This window comes from Curcuma longa, chromosome 17 (genome assembly GCF_044706935.1).
Source record: "Curcuma longa cultivar G26 ecotype Majalengka, Jawa Barat chromosome 17, ITB_CL_G26_1.1, whole genome shotgun sequence".
Taxonomy (NCBI): Eukaryota; Viridiplantae; Streptophyta; class Magnoliopsida; order Zingiberales; family Zingiberaceae; genus Curcuma; species Curcuma longa.
In genome coordinates this window covers 10,638,739-10,651,139 of record NC_133877.1, presented here as the reverse complement: position 1 = coordinate 10,651,139, position 12,401 = coordinate 10,638,739, and positions in this window count along the sequence as shown.

The following is a 12,401-nucleotide window of genomic DNA, read 5'->3' as shown; positions in this document are numbered from 1 at the left end:
GCGACAGTGAACGCTGGCACAGCCTGATGGGGAGGCTGGCTGTGAATGTCGACGCAACCTAGCAGCGAGGTCAACCACGAACGCTGACGTAGCCTGCCCACGAATGTTAGTGTAGCCTACCGGTGAGGCCGACCATGAACGCCAACGGAGCCTAACCGCGAGGCCGATAGCGAACGCTAATGCAACCTGGTGGCAAGGCCATCTACAAAAACGATAACACAGCCTAGCGGCAATATCGACTGCTGCGGCCACCAGATCAATTTGATTTATTGTTTTAATCTCTTTGCTCTTCTCCCCAAAGGGGGGATTTTTTTTTAATCAATTTTTGGTTGAATTCTTGCATGATGGCCATTGATATGATAGATTTTAGGGAGATCCTCTACTCCTACGCTTTCAAAGATTTTCTGATGACAAAATGGTGAGGAATACGAGATCAAAGAGTATGTGACAGTTTCCCTCCCACTATCATATGAAATTAAGGCTCTCTTAGGGTTTTCTTTCAAGATTTAAAAAAAAGTTATGTTTGAAAACTTTTAATCCATTGTACCCTTCATATCGGAAGTAAGTTTGATTCAGTTGTTAGAGATTATAAGACCTAGGGCTTCATGAAGCAAATTCTAAAGCTTCTACTTGTTGAATGAGGATGAGAAGAATTAGTAATGCTTAATTAGTTGATTTTTTTGGTTGTACAAGATGATGTGTTTCATTATACTTCGTAATTAATCCACCAATTTGAATTTGATTTTTGATAGACAATTCAATTTAGTGACATCAATATGTTGAGTTTACTTAATAGATCACACCAACCTTGAATAGAAGACCCTAGTCATGTGACTCAGTGACATCGAGTGGGATAGCGATTATTCCGAGGATAATATTGAATCCATTGGTTCGACTGTAAATGTCGGAAATAATCTTCTAAAACCTGTTAATGCAGAAGAATAACAAGAGATAGGAAAATAAATGACATTGCCAAAAATATTATTAAACCAAAACTTCTTCTCCCCTAAACATCAACTCATAAGATGTTTATATAGACTCAAACCTTAAGAAAGATTTCTAATGAAAAGAAATTTTTTTTAACAAATTTGAAAAAAAGATTCCTAATAAAAAGAAAAATTTCTTAACAAACTCGAAAAGAAAGATTCCAAATAAAAAGGAGAATTTCTTAATAGACTCGAAATCCTAAAAAATCTAAATGGACTCCAAATATAAAATCCTAAGAAAATTTTTTAACAGACTCAATCCTAAAAATCCAAGATGGATTAAAAAAATCTTAAAATAAAAAATAAAACTTTTCAAAACTACTCTAAATACCAAAAACTTCAAAAATTACTAAAAATTAAAATTATCAAAATTAATAATAAAAATCTTTAGATTCTTCTGCATCAGTTGCCCCAGGTTGAAAGAAACTCGTCCTCAAGTTTAAAGTAGTGTTAGGTGTTTGCCCAGGAAGAAGATCGTCTTGCACCAAATCAATAAAATTCGTTAGTAGTTGCTGGACTTTAGAAATCCTCGTCGATCCGCTGACGAATATGACATCAGGAGGCTATGTCCTAATCATCTTCCTTGTTGGTAGCCTCAATCATCCTTCTTCAAAGCCCAAAAGAGAGGTTGATAGTCTCGATTTCTTCTCATCACAGCTTAAAAGGGAATATAGTTGTATCCGAAAACATAAATTAATCATGTTGCTAGATGCTCCTACATCAGATGCCCTGGGTTGAAAAAAACTCGTCCTCAAGTTTAAAGTAGTATCAGGTGGTTGTCCAGGAGGAAGATCCTTTGACATCAATTTGGTAGAATCCATCGTTATTTCCATTATCATCGTGTCCGCTACTTGTTGCAACTTCCAAATAGGTGAAGTGGCTTGTTCCTCAAGCTTATTAATCACTGCAATGACCCATGACCACAAGCTAGAACTCTGCATATGGTGACGCACAACGAGCACCACCACCGTGCATGCAGTCCTAGCGCTCACCATCGTCTTTGTAAAATATCAAAAATTATGGCATTATTTGTAAATAAATTTATCCTAATTGTTGGGGTTAATTAAGATAAAGTTTTAGCCCAATTAGAAGTCTAATTGGCTAAACTCATTTAGTCAATTAAAACCCAATTTTAGCCTAATTAACCAGCTAGTTATTAAAGGGTTAAAGCGGTTATTGGGTTAATAGGGTTATTGGATTGGATTATTGGATGTGGGCTTAATTGATAACTCGATCCATTAAGAAGGCTTAAACAGGGTTACTGTTTCGTCCCGATCGCGATTTCTCTATTTCTTCTCATCTTCTTTCGATCGCGGGATTGCGTTCTTCCGCAGCCAGGGCGTCGTTAATGTGGGCACGTGTGATCAGAAGCTTCGGCCATCAGAATCGTGTCTCGCTGGGATAACTGAGAGCTGTCGAAGGCGGCGATTGTCGCGACAAGGAAGCTAGGATCGGAACTAAGGAAGAATGTCGGTAAGCTCAATTCATTGTCACGGTGGAATTTCTCAGATCTATGGGGTGTTAACTTTCAAATTTGATGGAGTTTACAGATCGATTTGGAGATAGATCGGTGAAAGCTGGTTCGATTGCTAAAGAGGAAGCGGAATCAGATCTAGAACCGGAGCTTCTTCGAGGGTTCAATCTGAGGTAAGCTTTCTAGATTCCAATTAGGTTTTCCCTGATTAGTAATGGATTTATTTTGGATTGGGTGTGTTCTGTTTGTGTGAGTTTGAGCACGGGTACTGTTTGATTGAAAGGTTTCGGAATGTGGAATTTGGTTGATCTGATTGTGGCTTGAGTTGATGAGTTGTTGATGGATTAGTTTGATATATGGTGAGGAATGTGAGTGGTTCATTGGGTGATCAGTGTTGGGATCGTCCCGGTGCAATGTGCGTGTTCTCACGTTTCAGAAACGTGCGCAGCGAAAATTTACAGATAATTAAAATTAATATTATCACAACACACACATGGCAAAAGCAGGAAATAACAAGTACAAGTTATGACAGGAAATTAAAATTTACAGAATAATAAATTATTCTAAACGCGTACCTCGCAGATGACGTTTGAACAGTGTTGAATCAATCGAGTGGTCCTCGTCGGAGTCCCGCCTCTACTAGTGATCCACGACAAGTTCTCGTCTAAACGACTTCGAAAGTCACGAGTCGCATCATCATCTTTGGTACTAGCCGATGATCGATGACAATCGAATCGAGAGAAGTCTTATTCCAAAAACAACTCAACAAAGTTTGTCGTTATCCTTCCGAGGCTTTCTGACTATCACCAGAAATCATATTCCCGATGTAGGACAAATAATCGGAACCTTTCCGATGTCGATAAATAATTATTTGGATGCTTCACAAACATCTAGTTGATATCCCTAACATTGACACATGGCTTCTCTGATGACTAGAAATGGTTTCCAATCACAGAAAATACTCTAATGGTTAATAATAGCAATTGACAGTAAACCTTAATAACAATACCGATAACATTCCTGGCCCTGACAGTCCTTCACGAGGACTCCTGTGGAATTCTGACAACTTGACAAGTCACAGAACCCCACAATAGAGGACGGGTCTCAGGATGCTTTCACCAGGAGAAGTTAAATTAAGGAAAACCAACAATTGCTAGAAATACAAAACCCCACACGCGATTTTCAGCAATGGAAGAAGCCCCTTCACACACAATTCTCCATAGAGAAGGTAAAAAGCTGCCGGTGTTCTCGGTGCTCTCGAGAAGAAGGAGACAGCTAGTGGACTCGAGAAGAAGAAGACCGTTGGTGGAGAAAGCGTGATTAGGGCAGAAGCTGTAGTGTCGTTGCCAGCCATCGCCGAGTTGCGCTGTTGCTCGCAATCAGGAGAAAACAGAGCAAAGGCTCTGTCCATCGGCGTTTGTACGGAGGAGAAGAACCAGCTAAGGCTTCCAGCCATCGTTCCCGGTCGGCTTCTTCACCGCGACCGGCCATGCTGCAACCGCCGAAAGCCCTGTTCTTCGCCACACTCGGGGATAGCTCGCGTGCTTGGGAGAAAAATACCACATGATCGGGGAAAGATGAAGATCGGGGGCCGAACCGTGCCGTGAGGAAGAACAGCCTCAGCCTCACGATTGGCAACCGAGAGGGGTTTTTCGGCGCTAGGTTTTTCAGAGGGGTTGTGTTGCGTTTCATCCCATGGAGAAGATGAGCAGTAGTTCACCCCAACCGCGATTCTCACCAATTTGAGAAGCAACACTTGCCTTATATTGCATTAGGGTTGAGTTGAACCAAAGAAGGAAAAAATCGGAGAAGGCTTGAACCAGAAAAACCAAAAACCAACCAAACCGGGTTTGATTTCCAGGGTTTACTATAGTGAACCGGTTTATATTTGGTTCGCTTGGTTTAATGATCAAATGACCTCCGATTTAATCCAAATCAATTTTGTTCAGTTCGTCTTCTCAAGACAAAGCTTCTCATTGCATCCGTTTTGCCAAAACCTCTTCCATCATGAACCAAACCAAGTTGATTCAATTTGATTCAGAATCAAATCTTTTGGTTCAATAACCAAACGACCTCTGATTTGAACGAAATCAATTTCGTTCATTTTATCTTCATAAGACGAGTTCTATTATTTTGTTCATTGTCTAGTTCAACCAGACTTTATTTCTCTCGTTCTGAGAATCCAATTCTCAAACTCGTTTTAAATCCTTCGAAGAACTTATTGTGTGTGTGACCCAATAGGTTCCCGGTTATGTTGGTCGTCCATAATTAACCATTAATTATGAAATGATCATGAGTGACACCTAGTAGTACATCATGATCCCCAATTGATCAAAAAATCAACGATTGATTCCAGAATAATTTTAAACCCTTCAGCAGCTACACTGAATCGTGTCTCGTTCCTTTTACCATCTTATACTCGCTTGGTTTAGGACATGGTCTATGTGTCGGTCCCCACTAGGCTAACTACGTCACACTTAGTCCAAGCTACTTTTTTGTCCTGTGAATTCAAGTTACTTATACACGTATCCAAGAGTACCATACTATTGACATGTAATACTTTGGCCAAAGACTTTTAGTAACAATCCTGACAAGCGGCCGCAAGGTATATATCTCCTTTTCAAGGAGCGGTGAATCCTCTATGGGCTATTCAAACACCTTCGGGCACTTCGTCTTATACCCAATCATCTCAGATCCACACCTCCTTGGAGATGCTTTCTTAAGATGTCAAAGTATAAGCCTCCGTGACCAAGATGACTTGAATACCACAAGTCAAAGGAAACTCGCACTTAAGTTGCACTGAGATCTTCATTGACATATATATATATATTGAACCATATGAAATCTCAAAGCAGGTCACTCCAATGAACTAGTTACCTTTAACCAGCATCCACGTTTAACTCTCAACATCTAATGTCGACAGCAGTGAGATCAGCTGCTTGACTAACCAAGGAGTTTAAAACGTGCTAGTCTCGACAGAATCAATGACGTCCGTGCTCATCAATTCCTCGACTAGGGATAATTTCAATACGTTCATAATTACATATGTAGAAATGCTCACTAGTTGTGATCCAATCACAAATTCTCTCACGCTATGAATCGTATTGCGGGCATTCAGTATTTGAGTTTAAGATCTAATCAAATACATATGGAATGTGCACTCAAATAGTGAATCACTATTTATCCAATAAATAGTATAACCATAAGGTGACTGCCTTAGGACACCCCTCAAATTAACAATCAGTGGATCAGTGTTGTAATTGTAGATTGATTAGGGTTATGTGTAGGTTAGTAGAGGTTGTTTAGGGTTTGTATGTTGTTCTAAAATGGGGTTAAGTTGGTTGAATAATGGAAATCGATTGATTAATGGAAATTAATGGGAGTTGCTTGTTGTTGAGAACCAATTTAAGGTGAGGTTAGGTTAGGTTTAGTTGTGGGTGGCTAATGATCAAGATCTGGATTGATCATTGAAGTGTAGGTTGGGAGTTTAATAATCCATTATTTTTGGATTGATCAATTGATGTGGGATGGATGTCGATAAATGGATTTAGTTAAATTAGGTTTGGCTGAGAGTGTGGGTTGATTTCTGAACTAGTATGGGAATTGTTTTGTTCGATAAGAATGAGATTGAAGGAACGGGTTGTGTTTTGGTGTTGAAGGATTTTGTAGGTTGTTGATGTTGAATCTGTTGGTTGGATTTGTTGGACTCAAGTTGGTTCTTAGCTTAGGAATTGGGGGTAATCGATTAGGTTGGATTGGTTAGCTTGGGTTTGATTAAACATGAGATTAGTTGTATTGATTAATTTAATTAATACAACTAATTAATTGATTAGTTAAATCCTATTAATAGCAACCAAATGGTAAGATTAGTCTAACCTGAGTTAGGTTAATCGAATGGGGGTTAGACTAACTTTAACTTGATTAGGATTTCTTTGATATGTCATGGCATTTTAGGGATGTTGTTTATTCCTTTTGTAGGACCTTGATTGATTTGTGATCCTACTATATATACGGAGTGTTATATTTTCTGGGGGGTTCTATTGTTGACGGTCGTCTGATTCAGGTGGGTACCCTGTACTTGGTCACTACAGGCTCCATGTTTAGTGCATGATCTATTGTTTCTTGCTTATCCTGTTGTTATTCATGTTGCTTGTGATATACCTTGTTGATACTCTTATTTCATATGTTGCTTGATACTTGCCAATTGACTTTTGCTATAATCTATTATTATCCTGTTGTTACTCTTGTTACCTATGTTATTTAACCAGTTGAACTTTGTGTTACTCGTTGCTTGATACATGCTGGTTGACCTTTAATTGATCTATCTATTGATATTACAGTCTCAAGTTGGTATCGTTGATCTATGATGACTCCTCTTGATTCATGTTGATTATACTGATTAGTTGTGGCTATTATATGTTAAGTTGATCATCTTAGCATCTACATGCTAGTAGTAGTTGTTGTTGACAGCTGTTGGTTGTTCTTGTTGTTGGCACTCACCTAATACCGTATTGTGGTGGCACAGGGGTGAGAGAGCATTTATTGCGCCATGTTGGATGCGACTAGGACTGACTATATTGCCCTCCTGAGAGACACTGCCCGCTCCCCACTTATTATTAGTGGCTAGTTGTTAGAGCCTGTGCAGTATGTCTTGTTTGGGGCCTCAGTTCACTGCCCTGGGGTGACTGGGGGTGGCGAGTGCAGACAATGACCATGCATGTTGCCTGTGATGTGTGTTGCATATCTACATGCATTTGCTATTATTATTATTATTATACTGCATTATTGTTTACGACATATTTGTGTGTGACTGTTGCACTTGATTGATATATGACTGTTGCATTGTATGACATGACATGCATTGCTGGATTTTGCATGTTTCTTGTACCTGTTATATAATATTAATCTTTCCTTATGTATCACTTGTAGAGACTGTATATCTTCTGTTATTCCTGTTGATATATTCTGACATGCACTTCTATCCTGTATTCCACTGAGTATCTAATACTTACTACTCAGACCTTGGGGTTGCCTTGTTTTCTCCCTAGGTAGCATATAGGAGGATTGACTTAGAGCTTGGAGATCTGTCAGGTTGCTACCATCTCACAGCAGAAGTTTTTGTTGGTTTGTTGTATACGGATTTTTGGATCGGTGATTGTTATGTCGTGTACTTGTTGATTCATACTGTTGTTGATGCTTTAGTAGAAGTATTTCTTGTTGTGTTTTCCGCTGCGGGACTTTAGACATTTTGTGTGGATCTTTGTATTTATGATTTTTGATTTCTGGTGCTGAATTGATATAGCATGCATGTGTTAGTTTGTTAGTTTGTGGTCGTATGGGCCTTAGTATTGTGGTTGGGTATTTTCTTTTACTTGTGATGTATGGATGCTGGATGTGTAGTCCTTATTGTGGTCGTGTCGGCCTTTTGTACACATGTATTCAGGGAAATGACATTGTTACAGGGGAGATGCTGTCGAAAATTTTCGGATGGCTGTCTCTCGGGATGTAACAGTCTTTATCTCGGCCACCTTCCCCATGATTACTAGAGCCGGTCCTAGCAGATCCGAGGAGCCACTGTCCACCTCCCAAGTAACACAACGATCGAGGCTCGGAGCTCCGCCTTCTAAGATCCTTCCGTAGGATGTCAAAAAAGAAATTGGAGCAGCTACAGTAATTGAAATTGACAAATTAGTTGATATGGAGTTTGAGAAAAAAGATTGGTAAGACATATGTACTGAAGAAGAAGATATTGTTGAAGAGCTAGCTGACTTCTCTTGTTTTCCTTCATCCACGAGAATGTCTTCATTCAAATCACAATCATCTACTATTTCTTTAGTTCCATTAATTGAAACCTCTGTTTGCATCTGCTCGTGTCCTTCTAATACAACTAAAGTATCTGTAATTTCTATGTCCTTGGATAAATCTGTTTGCTGCTGCATAATGTCTGTTGAAGCTAAATCATCTGAATGGTCAACAAAGTTCTGGACAAGGCTTGGTGCTTGCTTTGAAGGAGAAGCCTCCTGTGCAGCGGAAGCGTCAGCGCATCCAGAAGTATTGATAAGGCCTTGATTGAGCAACTCACCAATATCGATGTTGAGACAAAGAATTGGATCACCGACTAATTCATCGACAATTTCATCCTCATCGTATATTCGCTCGCCAGTTGACTCGATCTCATCTTCGTCATAAATTGGATTGTCAGTTAACTCGATCTCGTTTTCTTCATGCTGAATGAATTGGAATGCTGAATCAATGTAAGGTGAGACAAAGGAGATTTGGACTTCGTTGATAGATGAACCATGCTGTTGATTGCCGTCGAACAAAGTGAGCTTCTGGTCTTCGATCAACACTTTATCTAGGTCTATCTCCTCTTTATCAGCATCGTTATAAACTAGATCACCAAATATTTCGATCTTGTTGTCATCTTCGCCACCTCCAGTGATCGGGCGATCGAGAGTATAGGACTAATTGTACTTGATGTTGTCGAGGTCCTCATCTTCATGGTTGTCCTCGTCGTCGTAGGAGGAAGGGGGCATAGAGGTGCTACGAAGCTGGTGTTCTTTTGAAGTTGTAAGTGGTGGGGCGGTTGATCCCAAATTTCTCGAAACCAAACTTGTGCTTTGACATCTCTCTTCGATTGGAAATTAATGAATTTTTAAAAGGAAAATAAAGGAACTTACGACTTTTATGATCTTGCGCCTCTAGACGCTGAAATAACTTTGTGACTTATCTCTGTAGATCTTGAAGTATCTCGTCTCGAGTGTTACGATCACGGTGCGAGGCTTCTTCAATCGGAACCTGCCTATCACGACCACGATCACGACCATGATGACGATCCATTAGATCTGAGAGCTGACTTTTATGATCTTGTGCTGCTAGACGCTAAGATAACTTTGGAACTTGTCTCTGTAGATCAAAAATCATGTCTTGCATGTAACGTTCAAGGTGTGAGACTTCCTCTGTCGGAACTTGTCTGTCACGACCATGATAACCACCATGACGACGATCCATCGAATCTGAAAGCTCTGATACCAACTGACGCCAAGCGGGATAGCGATTATCCCGGGGGGGAGCAATATTAAATCCGTTGGTTTGATTGCGAATGTTGGAAATAATCTTCTAAAACCTATTAATGCAGAAGAATAACAGGAGATAGGAAAATAAATGGCATTGCCGAAAATATTATTAAATCAAAACTTCTTCTCCCCTAAACATCAACTCATAAGATATTTATATAGACTCAAACCTTAAGAAAAATTCCTAATAAAAAAGAAAATTTCTTAACAAATTCGAAAAGAAAGATTCCTAATAAAAGAAAATTTTCTTAACAAATTCAAAAAGAAAGATTCCAAATAAAAAGGAGAATTTCTTAATAGATTGGAAATCCTAAAAAATCTAAACTGACTCCAAATATAAAATCCTAAGAAAATTTCTTAACAGACTCAATCCTAAAAATCCTAGATGAATTAAAAAAATCCTAAAATAAAACTTATTCAATTTGTGCACCCTTATATTTGATTGTTGACTTCGTAATGTTATTTGTGCATGTCTCTATTTGGTGTGGACTTAAAGTAGTTAGAGACATGTGTCTTTGTTCACCTACTTTAGGTATATATCTATAACAATGATTATTTATTGATAGTAGATGTTATTTGATATTAATTATTATTATATCTAGCTACAATTAATTATGTTTCTATTGTTGATGAGGTCTATACTATATTTTATTTGTAGTATATCAAAGTTAATATTTTAATAATTTTAAATTTAGAAATAGAAAAAAATATAGAAAGAAAGAAGTTGGATGTATAAAAAGAACTTACCTGAACGTCGAGATTTAACTGATGAATTTATTATTTGATTGAAATAATTTTTGAATTTTGCTTCTAATAATGTTAAGTTTATGAATGAGAATAATTAAGTTAAGGTGTCCATGTAGAAAATGTCATAATAGAAAATTTTGACAGTGTGATACAGTTCGAGAACATTTGTGTAGATTTGATTTTACTACAAATTAAACATGACAAGGTAAACCATTCATATATGATAAGGAGTATGGATGAAACATACATGACTCAGTTAGTGGGGATCAAAATTATTATCATCAATTAAATTCATATCAGAAGATAGCAATTGATGCAGTTGGTCAAAATTTTATTCTCGAACCAAATGCTGTAAGTTCTAGTTTCCCTCTAACATTTAAACAAATATTTACTAGTTATGCAAATCCATTGGAGCAGGTGACACCACCAATTCTTGATGAAAATGCGAATAATGAATCATATCTACAATTTCAGGAAGTGTTGAGTGCTACAGATGAATCTGTGTAAGTTAGTTATGAAAGTCACAGTAAATTATTTTTAACCACAAGACTGTTGAATGTCAAGACAGACACTAAAAATTATTTTAATAATTTTATTCAAAAAGAGAGGTATTGTCGCATGATCACATAATGTCGAATAATTTATACAGTATAAAAAAAATTATGAAAGAATTACATCTTCCAGTGGAAAGAATTGATGTTTACCAAGATGGTTGTATGTTCACTTTGCGATGAAATTTTGGGACAAATTATATTCGTCGCAAATTAGCAACGAATTTTGGGACGAAACATATTTTCGTCGCCAATCTGCAACAAAATTAGCAACGAAAACAATATTTGTTGCAATTTTAGCAACTAAAAAATTCGTCGCTAATTTTGTCGCCAAAATTAATTCGTCGCAAAATTCGTCGCTATTTTGCGACAAATATGTTATTCGTTGCAAAATAGCGACGAATAATGAATTTGTTGCAAAAAAAAACAGGATCACGAATTATTACTGGAATTTGGCGACGAAACAAGTGTTCGTCGCCAATTTGGCGACGAATAAACTGATTCGTCGCCAAATTGGCGACGAATACTACAATTCGTCGCCAATTTGGCGATGAATAGTGTTTTCGTCGCCAAATTCGGCGACGAACATCAATTTCGTCGCCAAATTGGCGACGAAAGAGTGGATTCGTCGCCAAATTGGCGACGAATATCACTTTCATCGCCAATTTGGCGACGAACACTTGTTTCGTCGCCAAATTGGCGACAAAACCTTGCATTCGTCGCCAATTTGGCGACGAATTTTGCGACGAAAAAATTTTCGTCGCAAAAAACTTAATAACCCTAGATCTGCCCCTTTTCCTCGCGCGCCGACTTCTTCTTTTCGCCGATCTCCTTCGCCGACTTCGCCGCCGATCTCGCCGATCTCGCCGAATCTCGCCGGATCTCTCCTCTTGAACTCGCCGGAAACCCCTGGTAAGCTTCCTCCTCCTTTCTTTTCCTTTTTTTTTGTTTTTCGGCGTCGCGGGGAGGTGTTGGGCTATCGGCGCCGCCGCCGGAGCGCGTGCGGCCGCAGCCGGGCCCTGGCCGGCGCGCTGGAGGGTTCTGGCGGGCCGTGGCTGGGCCCCTGGCCGCGGCTGGCTGGCCGCGGCTGGCCGTGGCTGGCCGCTGCTGGCCGTGGCTGGCCGCGGGACACTGCCGGTGGGCTGGCGGCTGCTAGCGGGCGCTGCCGGTGCGCTGTTGTATAAATTAAATATTACATAATTGTTAAGATACATGATGTGAATTTAGTGTTTAATACATTTTGAGTTTTTGCAGGTTTACACGTTTCGTGAATTCCAGCCTACTCCTGCATCCGGCACGCGGTTCACGTATATTTCTGCTTTCACCTGTTGTAAGTATAATTTTGTTATTGTTAATTGATATATATATAAACATGATTACTACGATGTATTACCATGAATGTAATCTTAGTTTGTATTAGATAACAAATATTTGGAACTTAACTATTTGTTTACGAAGGTGAAATTTTAGCCAATTTGTGTATAATAGTTTGGGCTAGCCAATTTGTAGTTAAGATTTAAAGTTATACTTGGTGATTAACTTCATCGAAATCCACATGTTTGTTTGC